We start from the raw sequence: 17,051 nt of genomic DNA, 5'->3' as shown, positions 1-17,051 counted from the left end.
AGCCACTTCAACAAATGGTGCTGGGATAATTGGCTAGCCACATGTAGGAGAATGAAACTGGATCCTCATCTCTCACCTTATACAAAAATCAACTCAACATGGATCAAGGACTTTAAGACCTGAAACTATAAAAATTCTAGAAGATAACATTGGAAAAACCCCTCTAGACATTGGCTTAGGCAAGGGTTTCATGACCAAGAACCCAAATAAAAACAAAGATAAATAGTTGGGACTTAATTAAACTAAAGAGCTTTTTGCACAGCAAAAAGAACAGTCAGCAGAGTAAACAGACACTCCACAGAGTGGGAGAAAATCTTCACAATCTATAAATGTGACAAAGTACTAATATCCAGAATCTACAAGGAGCTCAAACAAATTAGCAAGAAAAAAGCAAACAATCCCATCAAAAAGTGGTCTAAGAACATGAATAGACAACTCCCAAAAGAAGATTTACTAATGGCCAACAAACATGACAAAATGCTCAACATCACTAATGATCAAGGAAATGCAAATCAAAACCACAATGCAATACCACCTTACTCCTGCAAGAATGGTCATAATCAAAAAATCAAAAAATAATAGATGTTGGTGTGGATGCAGTGAACAGGGAACACTTCTACATTGCTAATGGGTATGTAAACTAGTACAACCACTATGGAAAACAGTGCAGAGATTCCTTGAAGAACTAAAAGCAGAACTAGCATTTGATCCAGCAATCCCACTACTTGGTATCAACCTGAAGGAAAATAAGTCATGATAAAAAAAGGTACTTGCACACGCGTGTTTGTAGTAGCACAACTTGCAATTGCAAAAATGTGGAACCAGCCCAAATGCCTATCAATCAATGAGTGGATAAAGAAACTGTGGGATATATACAATGGAATACCACTCAGCCATAAAAAGGAATGAATTAATGGCATTTGCACCAACCTGGATGAGGTTGGAGACTATTATTCTAAGTGAAGTAGCACAGGAATGGAAAACCAAGCATCAAAAGTTCTCACTCGTAAGTGGGAGCTAAGCTATGAGGATGCAAAGGCATAAAAATGACACAATGGACTTTGGGGACTCAGGGAGAAACGGTGGGAAGAGGTTGAGGAATAAAAGACTACAAATAGAGTACAGTGTATACTGCTTGGGTGATGGGTGCACCAAAATCTCACAAATCACCACTAAAGAACTTGCTTATGTAAACAAACACCACCTGTTCCCTAATAACCTATGGAAGTAAAATTAAAAAAAAAAAATATAGCACAGGCCAGGAACGGTGGCTCATGCCTGTAATCCCAGCACTTTGGGAGGCCGAGGCAGGTGGATCACCTGAGGTCAGGAGTTCAAGACCAGCCTGGCCAACATGGTGAAACCCCGTCTCTACTAAAAAATACAAAAAAACTAGCTGGGTGTGGTGTTGGGCACCTGTAATCCCAGCTACTTGGGAGACTGAGGCAGGAGAATCGCTTGAACCTGGGAGGTGGAGGTTGCAGTGAGCCGAGATCGTGCCATTGTACTCCTGCCTCGGCAACAAGAGTGAAACTCCATCTCAAAAAATAAAGAAAGAAATAAAAGATATAGCTAAAATCCAACAAAGGGGATAGAATGGAATAATAAATAAGATTGTTTCACTCCCTCCCCCCAAAAGAGTAAAGGAAGAAAAGGAGAGGAAAAGGAACAAAGAACAGAAAGAACGAATAGAAAACAGAGGAAATAGTAGATTTAGACCCAACCGTATCAATAATTGTTAAATGTAAATGAACTGAAGTCTCCAAGAAATGAAGAAATTGTTAAGATAGCCCCCAACCAACAAAATCCAATTATATGCTGTTCCCAAGAGACACAATTTAAATATGAATACCAGACAGGTTAAAAGTAAAGCGGTGGGAAATGATATGCCATGCAAACACCTATGATAAAAAATTTAGTGTGGCTATGTTAATATCAGATGACTGATGCTTCTAGAACACTACACACGGCAAATGCACATGGAATAATCACTAAAACGGACAAAATGCTGGGCCATTAATTAAGTTTCAGTAAATTACAAAGAATTGACATCATACAGAGTATGCTCTCTCACCAAGTTACTTCAAGTTAAAAATAACAAGTTATCTAGAAAATCAACATGGGTCAAAGAAGAAATCACAAGGGACATACAGTACATTTAGAACTGGTTGATCATAAAAAATTATCAAACTTTGTGGGCTGAAGCCGAAACAGATATTCAAGTGAGGGCTGGGCACGGTGGCTCACGCCTGTAATCCCAGCACTTTGGGAGGCCGAGGTAGGCGGATCACGAGGTCTGGAGTTCGAGACCATCCTGGCTAACACAGTGAAACCCTGTCTCTACTAAAAATACAAAAAATTAGCCAGGTGTGGTGGCGGGTGCCTGTAGTCCCAGCTACTCGGGAGGCTGAGGCAGGAGAATGGCGTGAACCTGGGAGGAAGAGGTTGAAGTGAGCCAAGATCGTGCCACTGCACTCCAGCCTGAGCAAGACTCCGTCTCAAAAAAAAAAAGATGTTTAAGTGAGATTATACTTGAAGTACTTATTTTACAAAAGAAGAAAGTTTAAAATTAAGTATCCATTTTAAAAAGCTAGAAAAAGAAAAACAAGTGATGGCTATGTGGGAAAGACCCAAAGGGAAACAGCAAAGGTGTGAACAGTAATGAGATTGGAGCCACCGTGGACAAGACAGAACTTTTGGTTTGATCCTAAACTGAGTTGATTGACTTGTTGAGGAAAATAAACCTAACATCCTTCATAGAATTATAATAGAACCCACGGTCTACACAGTATAGCCGTCACATTTTCTAGGACAGAATCAAGAGTTATTTGGCATGTAAAGAATAAGGAAAGTGTGACCAATTTACAGAGGGAAAGACAAATAGCAGATTTCAAGACATAAAACTACGGTAATCAAGACTGTGATATTGGCAGAGAGATAGACACACAGATCAATGGAACAGAAGAGAGGTCTCCCAAGATGGCACACACCAGTACAGTTTACTGATATCTGACAATATTGAAAAACTCTCAACGGAGGAAGGATAATATTTTGAACAAATGATGCCAGAGAATTGGATATGCATAAGCGAAAGAATGAACCTAGACCTAAAACTTCTATCTTACACAAAAATTAACTCAAAATGAGTAATTTAAATGCAAAGCATACAACTATAAAACCTATAGAAGATTACATAGAATAAAGTGATGGGACAAATTCTAAATACTGACAAGGAGGCAAAAAAACAGGATTTTATACATTGCTGGTGGGAATACAGAATAGTATAGCAACTCTGGTAAATAGGCACTTTATCTTTAAAAACTAAACAAAGACTTAGGTAACACAGCAATCACTCCTAGCATTTATTCTGAAGAAAAGAAGTCATTGTCTCATTAAAAACCTGTAAATGATTGTTCATAGGCCAAAACTAGAAAAAAAAAAGTCTCTCTATAGGTAAATGGTTAAACAAACTGGTACATCTATACCATAGAATTCTACTTAGCAATTAAAAGGAAAAAACTCATTGAAAACATAACTTTGATAGATATTAACAGCATTGTGCCGAGTGGGGAAAAAAGCCAATTTCAAAAGCTCACATACTGTATGATTCTATGTGTATGAAATTCTCAAAATGACAAAATTATAGAAATAGAAAGCAGATTAGTAGTTGCCAGGGGTTACAGATGTTGGGGGATGGAAGTATGACTATAAAAGGATAACACAAAAGATCTTTATAGTGATGGAATAGTTTGGTTTCTTGATTACAGTGGTGATTACACAAATCTACACATGTGATTTAATGATACAGAGTTATAAATACACGTTGTACCAACATCATTTTCTGATTCTGATATTGTACTATAATTATACAAGATGAAACCATTGGGGTAAACTGGATGAAGAATACATAAGGCCTCTCTGTACTATCTTTGCAAATTACTGTTATTCAATAATTATTTCAAAATAAAAATTTATTTTATTTTATTTTATTTTATTTTTTGAGGTGGAGTTTTGTTCTTGTTGCCCAGGCTGGAGCGCAATGGCGTGAACTCTCTCACCGCAACCTCCACCTCCCGGGTTCAAGCGATTCTCCTGCCTCAGCCTACCAAATAGCTGGAATTACAAGCATGCGCCAGCACGCCCAGCTATTTTGTATTTTCAGTAGAGACAAGATTTCTCCATGTTGGTCAGGCTGGTCTTGAACTCCCAACCTCAGGTGATCCGCCTGCCTCGGCCTACAAAGTGCTGGGATTACAGGCGTGAGCCACTGTGCCTGGCCTAGTTATTTTAAATTAAAGATAAAAATCACTGGATGGGCTCAATAGCAAAACAGAGATGTCAGAGGAAATAATCTGTGACCCTGAAGAGGATAAACAGAAATTAACCAAATTGAACAGAGTAGGGAGAGAAGATTTAAAAAAAAAAAAAAAAAAAAAGAGCAATAAGAACCCACCGGACAATATCAAAAGAGCTAACATATTATTTATATGACTTTGAATTTCTCATCAGAAGCGATGGAGTCCAAAAGAGAATGGAACATCTTTAAACTGTTAAAAGAGGAAAAAACTGTTAACTCAGAATTTTGTCCAGCAAAAATATCCCTCAGAATAAAAGGGAAATAAAGACATTCTCAGATGAAGGAAAATTGTGAGACTTCATCACCAGCAAATCAGCTCTAAAAAATACTTAAAGGAAATTATTCAGACTAAAGGAAAATGACACTAGAAACTTAAAACTTGAAAAATGAAAGAAGAGCAATGAAAATTATCACAGTCTGAGTAAATATAATAATCTATTTTTCTCCCCTAAAGTTTTGAAAAAGGTGTGTCACTGAGGACAGCAAAATATGATTGGGAGGCAGTCTGCTATGGACCTCTTGTACTCCTACACGTCTTGCGGAGTGTCTAAAGATTGCAAGACCCTAACAACTCTTTCAGCCAGGTCATTTCTCAGAGTTGTTTATGCAGCTGGCAATTATCAGAGGTGATGTAATATGTGCTGTCAGACAAAAAGCTGGCCTCTTTGTGGCTTGCGATAAAAGTGAAAGACTCCTTAATGTTTTTTTTGTTTTTTTTTTTTTTTGAGATGGAGTTTCACTCTTGTTGCCCAGGCTGGAATGCAATGGCACAATCTCGGCTCACTGCAACGTCCGCCTCCTGGGTTCAAGCAATTCTCTTGCCTCAGCCTCCCAAGTAGCTGGGATTATAGGCATGTGCCACCATGCCCAGCTAATTTTGTATTTTTAGTACAGACGGGACTCCTTAATTTTGATGTTCCTTTCCTCCGGCCCCATAAACCCACTGTGCTTGTTGGCTTCTTTAGGCCTTTTACATTACCTTATGGGTTGTGGGGCTCAGGGAGCCACCACAAAAATGCTGATTCTCTGGTTTCTGCCACTGCTGTGTGTGAATAAAAACATCGTTTGTCTCTGACTCAGGATTCTAGTGTCTTCAGCATTCATGAAATTATAGCATGCTAACTTAATAAGCTTAAAATAGGGTAAAATAAATCTCCTCTCAAAATTATACCATTGCCTGGTAGGAATATTAATGTCTGTAGGTGTAATACATATGACAACTGTAAGATAAAGAGAGGAGGGTAAAACAACCTGTATGGTTGTAAGGCTTCTACCTTTTACTTAAGTAGTAAAATATTAACCTGAATAAAATGGGAAAAGTTAAGTAAGGTATGTATAATTTAAACTACAGTGAAGCCATTAAGACAAAAAAACTAAAAGATTTTGCCAAAAAGACATTGCCAAAAAGCTAATAAACTAAAAAGGAATAATAAAGTATTCAAATCATACGAAAGGATGCAAAAAAGGTAAAAGAAAGAATCAAAAAGCAGATAAGACAAGAAAACAAATCATGAATTGGGAGACTTAAACCCAATAATATCACTAATTACATTAAATGAAAATAATCTAAACACACTAATTAAAAGATAGAGATTGTTAGACTGGGTGACATCATATTCTGCCAAATACGCTGCCAATAAAAGTACCACAAACTTGAGAGAAAAATAGCTTAAACAACAAAAATTTATTTTTCATAATTCTGTAGGCTAGAGAAGTCTGAAAGCAGGTGTTGGCAGGGTTGGTTCCACCTGAGGTTTGTGAACGACAGCCTGTTCTCCATGTCTTATCTACCTTTTGTTCCTTGATGTTCCTCGGCTTGTTTGCATCATCCCAATTTCTGTCTATGTTCACATGACACTCTCCCTTTCTCTGGGTCTGTCTCCATTTTCCCGACTTTATAAGGACACCACTTTATTTATTCTTTCTCTTTGAAACAGGGTCTCACTCTGTCACCATCTCAGCTGGAGTGCAATGGTGCCATCTCGGCTGGAGTCCAGTGGTGCCATCTTGGCTCACTGCAACCTCTACCTCCCAGGTTCAAGCAATTCTCATGCCTCTGCCTCCCAAGTAGCTGTGACTACAGGTGCACGCCACCATGCCAGGCAAATTTTTGTGTTTGCAGTGCAATCAATCTACAAGTTGTTCAATGGATATAGAGTTTTAGTTGTGCAAGATGAAAAAGTTCTAGGGATGTGGTACACAGCGATGTGACTATAGTTAACAGTACTTAAAAATGGTTAAGATGGTAAATTTTATTATGTTTTTTGCCACAAATAAAAAACCTAACTCACTTATACAAACTTAGAGACAAATCATAGTATGTGTTTTTGTATCACTAGGAGTAACAATAAAGTTTACAAATTGATTTTTAAAAATTAATCACCTCGTGAAAAAATCGTAAGATCATTTCAGTTGCAGAAAAAAAGCATTCTGCAGATTCAACACCTTTTGTTCAACAACTGTGTTGAGGCACAGTTGATATACAAAAATCGCACATATTTAATGCATACAATTTGATGAGTTTGGACATATGCACACATATGTGATACCACCACGACAATCAAAGTAATAGATAGATTTATCGCATCCTGAAGTTCCCTTGTTTTTCTTTGTGGGTTTTTTCTGGTGGGGTGGGGGGGCGCAGTGGGCAGTTAGAACACTTACCTAACTTTACCCTATTAACAAATTTTGAGGTGTACAATACTATATTGTTAACTATAGGTACTATGTTGTACAGCAGATATGTAGAACTTATGCATCTAGCATAACTAAAACTTTATATCCATTGAACAACGCCTGTTTCCCCTACCCTTCATCCTCTGGCAACCACTATCGTAGTTGTAATTTCCATCAGTTGGAATATTATAAACACCTCATATAAGTGGAATCATGCAGTATTTGTCCTTGTATATTGGCTTATTCTCTTAGCCTAATGTCCTCAAGACTTAACCATGTGGTCACAAATGGTAGGATTTCCTTCTTCTGTAAGGATGAACATTTTATTTATATGCAACATTTTATTGCGTATATATTTTCTTTATCCACAATTTCTTTATCCATTCATCTGTTGATGGAAACTTCGGTTGTTTACATATCTTGACTGTTGTGGATAATGCTGCAATGAACATAGGAATGCAGATGTCTCTTCAAAATCCTGATTTTAATTTTTTGGGCATATACTCAAAAGTGAAATTACTGGGTTTTGTGGTACTTCTATTTTCAATTTTTTGAGGTACTTCTATACTATTTTCCATGACGGATGCAACATTTTACATTCCTACCAACAGTGTACAAGGGTTCTAATTTCTCCACATCTTTACCAGTATTTGTTATATATATATATATATTTTAAATAGACATCTTGGCAGGTGTGAGGTGATATCTCACTGAAGTTTTGACAAAGACTCCACAAAAAACCTGTTAGAATAGATAAATTCAGCCCAGCATGGTGGCTCACGCCTGTAATCCCAGCACTTTGGGAGGCCGAGGCAGGTGGATCACAAGGTCAAGAGATCGAGACCATCCTGGCCTACATGGTGAAACCCCGTCTCCATTAAAAGTATAAAAATTAGCTGGGCGTCGTGGCGGGCGCCTGTAGTCCCAGCTACTCGGGAGGCTGAGGCAGGAGAATCACTTGAACCCGGGAGGTGGAGGTTGCAGTGAGCCGAGATCATGCCATTGCACTCCAGCCTGGGCAACAGAGTGAGATGCTGTCTTCAGAAAAAAAAAAAATTTAAAAAAAAAGATAAATTCAGTAAAATTGCTAGATATAAAATCAACATGCAAAAATCTATTGTGTTTCTATATACTAACAGTGAACCATTCAAAAAGAAAAGCAAACAAATCCACTTATAATAGCATCAAAAAGAATAAAATACTTAGGAATAAACTTAACCAAGAAGGTTGAAGGTTATATTAGTCAGTCAGTGTTTTCTAGGAGGGACAGAACGAATAGGATGTATCAATAGATAGGATAGATGATAGATAGATAGATAGATAAAAGGAGATTTATTAGGGTAATTGGCTCACATAATAATGAAGGCTAAGAAGTCTCATGACAGGTTGTCTGTAAGCTGGAGAACCAGGGAAGTATAAATATGTCTCAGTCCAAGTGTAAAGGCTTCAGAACTAGGGAAGCTGACGGTGTAACTCTCAGTTCAAGGCTGAAGGACTGAAAACCTGAAGTGGGAGTGGGGTGGCTGGTATAAGCCTCAGAGTCCCAAGGCCAGATAATCTGGAGATCTGATGTCCACGGGCAGGAGAAGAAGGGTGCCCCAGCTCTGAGAGAGAGAAAGAGAGAGAGAGACAGACAGACAGAGAGTTAGTTTACATTTCTTCTGCCTTTTTTGTTCTATCCAGGCCCTCAGCTGATTGAATGGTGCCCACTCACATTGGGTGAGAGCGGATTTTCCTTAATCAATGCATTCATTCAAATGTCAGTCTTTTCTGGAAACCCCTTAATAGACATATCCATAAATAATGCTTTACCAGGTGTCCGGACATCCCTTAATCTAGTCAAGTTGACACCTAAAATTAAGCATCACAGAGATGAAAGACTTCTACACTGAAAACTATAAAACATTGATGAAATAAACTAAAGGAGACACAAATAAATGGAAAGATACACTATATTCATGAATTGGAAGACTTCACATTGTTTAAATGCCGACACTATCCAAAGTGGCCTACATATTCAAAGCTATGCTCATCAAACTCCGAATGGCATTTTTTTTACAGAAATAGCAATAACAGTTCCAAAATTCATATAGAACTACAAAAAACTAGGAATAGCCAAAGCAATCTTGGAAAAGAAGAACAAAGTTGGAAGCATCGCACTTCGTGATTTCAAAATATGTTACAAAGCTACAGTAACTAAAACACTATGGTGCTGGCGTAAAAATAGATATATAGATTAACAGAATAGGATAGAAAGCCCAGAAATAAATCCGTACATATACCACCAACATGCCCTTGACAACGGTGCCAAGAACATACAATGGGTGAAAAGATAGTCTCTTCAACAAATAATGTTGAAAAATTGGATATCTACATGCAAAAGAATGAAATTATACCTTTATCACACACTATACACAACAAAGCAATTCAAAATGGGTTAAAGACTTAAACAGATGACCTGACACTGTAAAATTCCCAGAATAAAAATGGGAGAAATCCTCATGACATTGGTCTTGGTGATGATTTCTTCCATATGACACGAAAAGCACAGGCAACAAAAGCAAAAATAGACAAGCAGGGCTCATCAAACTAAAAAGCTTCTGCACAGTAAAGGAAATAATCAACAGAATGAAAAAAGCAACCTATGGAATGGGAGAAAATACATGTAAGCCATATATCTGATAAGGGGTTAATTTCTAAAATATAGTGAACTCCTACAACTCAATAGCAAAACAAAACAAAATAACACAATTCAAAAATGGGCAAAAGACTTGAAAAGACATTTCTTTAAAGAAGGCATACACATGGCCAAGGGGTATGTGAAAAGATGCTCAACAATATCTTTTATGAATAAAACTCAGTGAACTGAGATTAAGAAGGCCCTTCCCCAATCAGATAAAGGGAATCTATGGAAAACCTATAGCTAACATCATACTTCATGGTGAAATACTGAATGCTTTCCCTCTAAATGAGGCAAAATGCAAAAATATATGCTCTCACAACTTTTATTCAACATTGTACTAGAGGTCTTAAATAGGTAAGAAAAAGAAAAGGCCTAAAGATTGTAAAGGAAACTAAAATTGCATTTATCCTGGCTTTGAGTGTCATTTTCTTTATGCTTCATGTGCTTGGAGTTTGTCATTCTTGATCTGTGGGTTTAGCTGTTTCATCAAATTCAGAAAATTTGCAGCCATTATTTCTTTAAATATTTGTTGTATTCCTCTCTTATTCTTTGAAGAATCTGATTATACATTTATTAGTCCCTAGAAGTTGTCCCACAGTTCACTGAAGATGCTTTCATCTTTTGAAATTCATTTTTAATGTTTCACTTTGGTTAATTTTTATTGCAATATACTGCAAAACAAATTCACTTATTTTTGTTCACTCATCTTTTATTCTGTCTAACCTGATTTTCCCATATATTGTATTTTTATCTTATACTTTGCATTTTTCTTACCTCCAAGTTCATTTGAGTGTCTTTTATGTTTTCCATGTTCCTGACTTGGGTATATGGGATATAATTTTATATTTTAATATCCTTGCCTGCTAATTGTAATGTCTATATCAGTTCTGAATTCATTTTAATGGTTTAATTATTCTCCCAGTTATGGATCATGTTTTCCTGCTACTTTGCATGCCTGGTAATTTTTATTGGAAACCAGACACTGTGAATTTTAGCTTATTGGGTATTGGATATTTGCCTGTATTCCCATAAATACTATTGAGCTTTATTCTGGTATGCAGTTAAATTACCTAGAAGCTGTTTCAGATCTTGTTTTTATGATTTGTTTGACAGGTTCGTAGGAATGCTCAGTTAGAGCTAATTTTTCCCCACTACTGAAGCAAGGCTCTGCTGACTATTTTACCCAATGTCACAGGCTTTAAGTTTTTCACTATGGCTGGTGAAAACAGGAACCAAGCCATATATCTGATACGGGGTTAATTTCTAAACTATAATAAACTCCTACAACTCAATAGCAAAAAATGAAACAAAACAAAATAACACAAGTTAAAAATGGGCAAAGGGCTTGAAAAGACATTTCTCCAAAAAAGACATTCTACCCAATGTCACATGCTTTAAGTTCCCAGCCCCAAGTGAATGCCAGTCACGGTTTCCTTTACTCTTTTGGGATGATTTTTTTCTTCCAGACTCAACTTCTTTTCTCACACGTATGCCCTGACCAGTACCCTGAAGAGTGTATCCTCAGCAGATCTGCTCTTTGTGAAGAAAATCTCCACTCTAAGCATTCTGCCCTGCAAACTTGAGGTACCTTGGTTTCCTTGGACTATCAACTACATCTCTCAACCCAGGATGTTCACTACACTCCATCCCGTTTCTCTTTCTCTGCACTATAGCCTGCAAACTCTCAAGGCAGTAAGCTGAGGAAATCATAGAGCCCTACTGCTTACTTCCCATCTCTCAGTGATGACTGCCTCTTGTTGACTGATGCCCAATATTATGAGAAATGCTATTTCATATATTTTATCTGGTTTTATTTTTGGTTGTTTTTGGCAAGAGTGTAAATCCAGTCCCTGTTACTCCATCTTGGATTAAAACAGAAATCTAGACTTCTTTATGTAAGGGAAAAAAAATCCTGATTTAATTCAGTGTTATTTAAGTATTTGGTAATATACAGACAAACCTAATCCTAACTCCTAACACTGAGTACTTGGATGAGGGGATTAAAGAAAGAAGTCTTCAGGCTCCTGATGAGGCCAACTCTGTGGATTTGTGTCCAAATCTCCATCAATGAAAGTAATTTCTATGTCTCTTTTCCACAAGATTCCAGGGCATGTGAAGAGGACATTTTGAGACTGAGGGTATATATACTGGGTGATCAGTTCAATTAGTGATGCCATTAACTGAGAGATGAAATACCTCCTAGAGCTGATTCAGGCATCCTAATAGTATATATATTCAAAAAGGTACGAAATTATACACTAAGCATCACTAAATACGTGGGTCTGAAGTTATTTTATATATGAATAAATAACATCACTATATTCAACCAACATTTCCTCTTGTTAAAGATGACATGGCCATAGATTTATTTACATTTTATTTTCTTAAAAAAAAAAAAAAGGCTGGGCATGGTAGCTCACACCTGTAATCCCAGCACCTTGGGAAGCAGAGGCGGGTGGATCATCTGAGGTCAGGAGTTCAACACCAGCCTGGCCAACATGGTGAAACCCCGTCTCTAACAAAAAAAAAATACAAAAATTAGCCAGGCGTGGTGGTGCGCCCCTGTAATCCCAGCTACTCAGGAGGCTAAGGCATGAGAATTGCTTGAACCCAGGAGGTGGAGGCTGCAGTGAGCCAAGACCATGCCACTGCATTCCAGCCTGGGTGACAGAGTGAGACCGTGTCTAAACAAAACAAAACAAAACAAAGAAAACCTCTCAAAGCACTTGTAAATAGTATTTGAAGGCATCACACTAGTTCAGAAGCATCTTCTGTTTGGTGAGTTAGTGGTTATTATAATCCTTCATCTCAAGATATGTAACTCTCAAGTTTAAACGTAAAGAATATTTGTGCTTTCTATGCCATATCTCTCAATCTCTCTCTCTCTCTCTCTCTCTTTCTCTCTCTCTCTCTTTTACTTCTTTTTTGACGCAGAATCTTGCTCTGTCACCCAGGCTGGATTGCAGTGGCACGATCTCGGCTCACTGCAACCTCCGCCTCCTGGGTTCAAGGGATTATCCTGCCTCAGCCTTCCAAGTAGCTGGGATTACAGGTGTGCGCCACCATGTCTGGCTGATTTTTGTGTTTTTTAGTAGAGACGGGGTTTCACCATGTTAGTCAGGCTGGTCTCGAACTCCTGACCTCAAGTGATCCGCCCACCTCACCCTCCCAAAGTGCTCGAATTACAAGCGTAAGCCACCGCTCCCGGCCGCCTGTCTCTTTTTAACAACTTAATTTTCTCCCAGTAATTTGAGATGTGGGGAAATTTTATATTAAGGCAAAACTAAAGAAAGGAATAGATCTGTGTTTTCAAATTGAGACGAACGTCACAGTAGAATCACAGGATGAATACAGTGCATCTTCTTGGAGTATCAGTTTTGCTCAATGGTAACTATTTTAAAACCGTTTTATAGCAAAACAAACAGATCTCATAGAAAATACAATTCAAGACTTAATGAATTATTTTTAAGCTATAATAGAAAACTACTTCCCCAAGACCGTTTTGGGTCCTACAACCCACCCCATGTATGCTTTACCCTCCTCTGCCGTTAGTTTCCCTTTGGTGCTCAAGTGTGAGTAGCACTGGATTGATGACGACGTTAGTTCTCCATTCTAGTGAGGGCGTCTCTGATAGAATTAATATTTTTATCTAAGGCCGTTTCCCTCTCTTTTTTTCGGGGTTTTGCTATTACCCAAAGAGTGTCCAGAGCGCCTGCCCAGAATCGCAGAACAAGGAGGTGAGCTGCACAGTGACAACACAGGAAGGGCAGCTTCGCAGCTGTGTCTGAGCGGGGAAGCAGGTTCGCCGTGTCCTGGAGAACTTGCTCATCTCCACAGCCTCCTCCATCCTCCCCTGATGTCTCAGGACCGGACTGAGACCAGACGCCCCTCTGGGCAAGGTTACCCAAGAAAATGGGCTTACACGTGGTGAAGCCTGGAACCCAGCAGTTCCTACTCTGCTGTTTTCCAGGAATTAGCATTCCCTTAATAGAACTGTCCTCTGGATCGTCCAGTTCAAGATGCCTGACTACAGACATCGGACACCCCCCGCCTCCTAGAAAGAAGAAGCAAACCTGTGAATAAATCATCACACCTGGAATAGAACATCTAGGAGACAGTCCAACAGAGGAATACCTAAGGTTCAGGAAAAGAAAGTGAGCAGCCAGCTCTGCTGAAATGGGCCAGGAGCCCCTAGGGCCTCGGTATTGCGGCGAGAGGGTAAGTGAGAGGGCTCGACATCTGCATCCCTAAGCGAACTGCTGCGATCCTAAGCGCGGGGAGCTCCCCCACCCAGAGGTACCCAAGCGGTGCTTGGGCGGTAGTTTGGAGACCCCGAGAGGGCAATGCACCAGACAGGAAACTCGCCCTGGGTCTCTCACCACACCCCACCTGAGCTGCGGCAGGTGCCATTGCGGGAGTGCAGCCACCACGGGACTGCACCCTGCCCTGGGAACCACAGCCCCCGTATCTCCACATCCCAGGACCTCCTGCTGACATTCCCCAGTGTCCACTGGAGAGCTGCGATGGTACAGCGCTGGCTGGACCCAAAAGGTGCTGCAGGGGCTCCAGTACTCTAGCCCACATGGAGTACGATCCCCTAAGGAAAGGACGAAAGGCTGCAGCTGCTGCAAAAGAAACCAGAGCAAGCCTTCCAGAGCCCGAAGCTTCCTTTCCTGGGGATGTGAGAAGTTACTCTGCCCCCAGCGGCAGCACAAACTCTGCTCCGCTTTGTGAGAGAAGAGAGAAGTCCCCATCCAGCGGCGGAGCAGCATCCGCACCTTGGGCTAACGCTGTAGAGAGTGAGACCTCTTCCCCTCCGCACACCGCTGCAGGCACAGCCACTGCCGCTACCCCCAGAGGTTAGGGCAGGCGGGTTGGAGGGCTGCCTGTCTGGGGCTGTGAGGGGTGACTATGGCCCCACTGGAGTTGTGGCCTCCGTGCCCGGGCTCGCACATGAAGGGAGGGGTGGGGTCCCTCCCACACTCTGCACGGTGCTGTGGCACTGCTGTATCAGAGAGCAGGAGGGCCTGAGAGCTGCAGGTTTGGAGCTGTGGATGGCGACTCGGCACCGCAGCCACAGCCAACACCAGTGCACACCGATCAGGACCCAGAGGGTCTTCCTGCTACCGCCATTGCCCACACCAGGCCCACTGTCTAGAAACCCAAGAGCGGGCTAGCCCGCCTAGCCTACCGTTGCCACTACCAGACTCTAAGCAAGCTACTGGAGGTCCAAGAGTCTGCCGGCCTGGGTCTGGCCCAGCTAACATCAGCCAGCATTCGCCTAGGGCCCAGCTCAGGCATACTCAGCCCACTGCTGCCACCACTGGGACCCAAAGACCGGCCCACTCGGCTTCCCCATCCTCAGCAAAACTTTGCATAGCCTCCACTAATAATCCAACCCTAAACCACTGAGGAAATCAAAAAGACTACTGAAACTGTTAACAGCTGAAGAAATCATAGAGTCTACACCATCACAGGTATCCAGAAGCAAAGCCAAAGTGCCCCACCCAACCAACACCACTGATACTCCCCTGGAAAATGTCTTCCCTGTAAAAGCAAATTCAAAAAACTGGGAGAAGTGACTATTACACTAGCTGAGAAGGTATCAACATAAGAATAAGGGAAGCTTGAAAAAGCAAGGAAATGACACCTCCAAAGGAACACAATAATTCCTCAGCAACAGACCCCAATCAAAAAGAAATTCATGGAATCCTGGAAAAAGAATTCAATACTATTATTATTATTTATTATTTGAGACTGAGTCTTGCTCTGTCACCCAGGCTGGGGTGCAGTGGCATGATCTCGGCTCACTGCAACCTCTACCTCCTGGATTCAAGGGATTCTCCTACCTCAGCCTCCTGAGTAGCTGGGATTACAAGCATGCACCACCACACCCGGCTAATTTTTGTATCTTTGTAGAAATGAGGTTGCACCATGTTGGCCGGGCTGGTCTCGAACTCCTGACCTCAAGTGATCCGCCTGCCTCGGCCTCCCAAAGTGCTGTGATTACAGGTGTGAGCCACTGCACCCGGCCAAGAATTCAAAATTATGATACTAAAAAAGCTCAGTAAGTTACAAGAGAATTTCAAAAAAACAATACAAAGAAATCAGAAAAACAATTCAGGATATAAATGAGAAATTAACCAAGGAGATAGATATACAAAAAGAACCAAACAAAAATTCTGATACTGAAGAAGTCCTCAAATAAAATACAAAATATAGTTGAAAGCTTCAACAATAGACTAGACCAAGCAGTAGAGAGAGTGTCAGACTTGAAGACAGGTCTTTTGAAATAATCCACTCTAACAATGTTCCAGAAGGCAAGTGACTTATGTGGAAAGATTGGTACAATTCTTCCACAACTATTTTTCTCCTCTATCTCTGCTCTCCCCTCTTTGCATTTTTTGGAGAGGCAGCATGTGGCTGGTTAAAAGTGTGAATTGTGGAGCCAAACTCTCTAGGATTAAATCTCAGCCCCATCACTTATACTAGCAATTAAGCATTGGGGAATTTCACTTAATCTTCTTGCTTTAGTCTCCGTATTTGTAAAATAAATATAATAATGTTCACTTTATAGGGTTACTATGAGGACTAAGAATATTTGTAAAGTGCTTAGGACAAGGCCTGTTTATGCCTACTTAACTGGGTTCCTATTTCCTATGCCTGGCACATCCTAAGGATGATATTAGTATTTCTTAAATAAATATCTCTCCCAAATAGAGGGGAGAAACAGTCCATGAAAGAATAGATTCTCTTTCTTATCCTCTTCTCTCAATCTTTCTCTCCAGCTTTCTCTCCAACTTTGCCTCTGCTTCTTATTTGCTCAATATTTACTGAGCACCTTCTGTGTACTGGATACTATTTTAAACTGTTGATTACACTTGAATTATAAACACACTGCCCTTACCTTCTTACCATATAATGAAACAAATCAGCACTTGGGCAGGCTATTACAATGCAACAAGATGGAGGAAGAGAAGGGAAAGGCAGAATGCAAGCTGTTTCCTCTCTCTCTCTTTTGAAGAAAATAAACTAAGAAATTTACCCGTCAAAGTATGGGAAGAGCTGGCTATCTTTTATTAGAAAAGTTGAGAGGTTTCAAAGTGTTGTTCCTACAGTTAACTTGAAATCGTCTGGTTTTAGTTAATTCTAGCCAGCAGGGGGCAGGAGTGTCCAGCTGTGTGAACCCAGTTATTCTGATCTTTTCAAGACTTCACTAAAGAAAAAGTGCTTCCAACTTGATGTACGGGAGCTTCAAATTCTTCAGCTATACAACTGGTGTACAGAAAAATGATTATTGGTATTAACGTGTTAAAACTGGTAAATAGGAATAAA

This window comes from Symphalangus syndactylus, chromosome 17 (assembly GCF_028878055.3).
Source record: "Symphalangus syndactylus isolate Jambi chromosome 17, NHGRI_mSymSyn1-v2.1_pri, whole genome shotgun sequence".
Classification (NCBI taxonomy): Eukaryota; Metazoa; Chordata; class Mammalia; order Primates; family Hylobatidae; genus Symphalangus; species Symphalangus syndactylus.
This window is presented reverse-complemented; position numbering follows the sequence as displayed.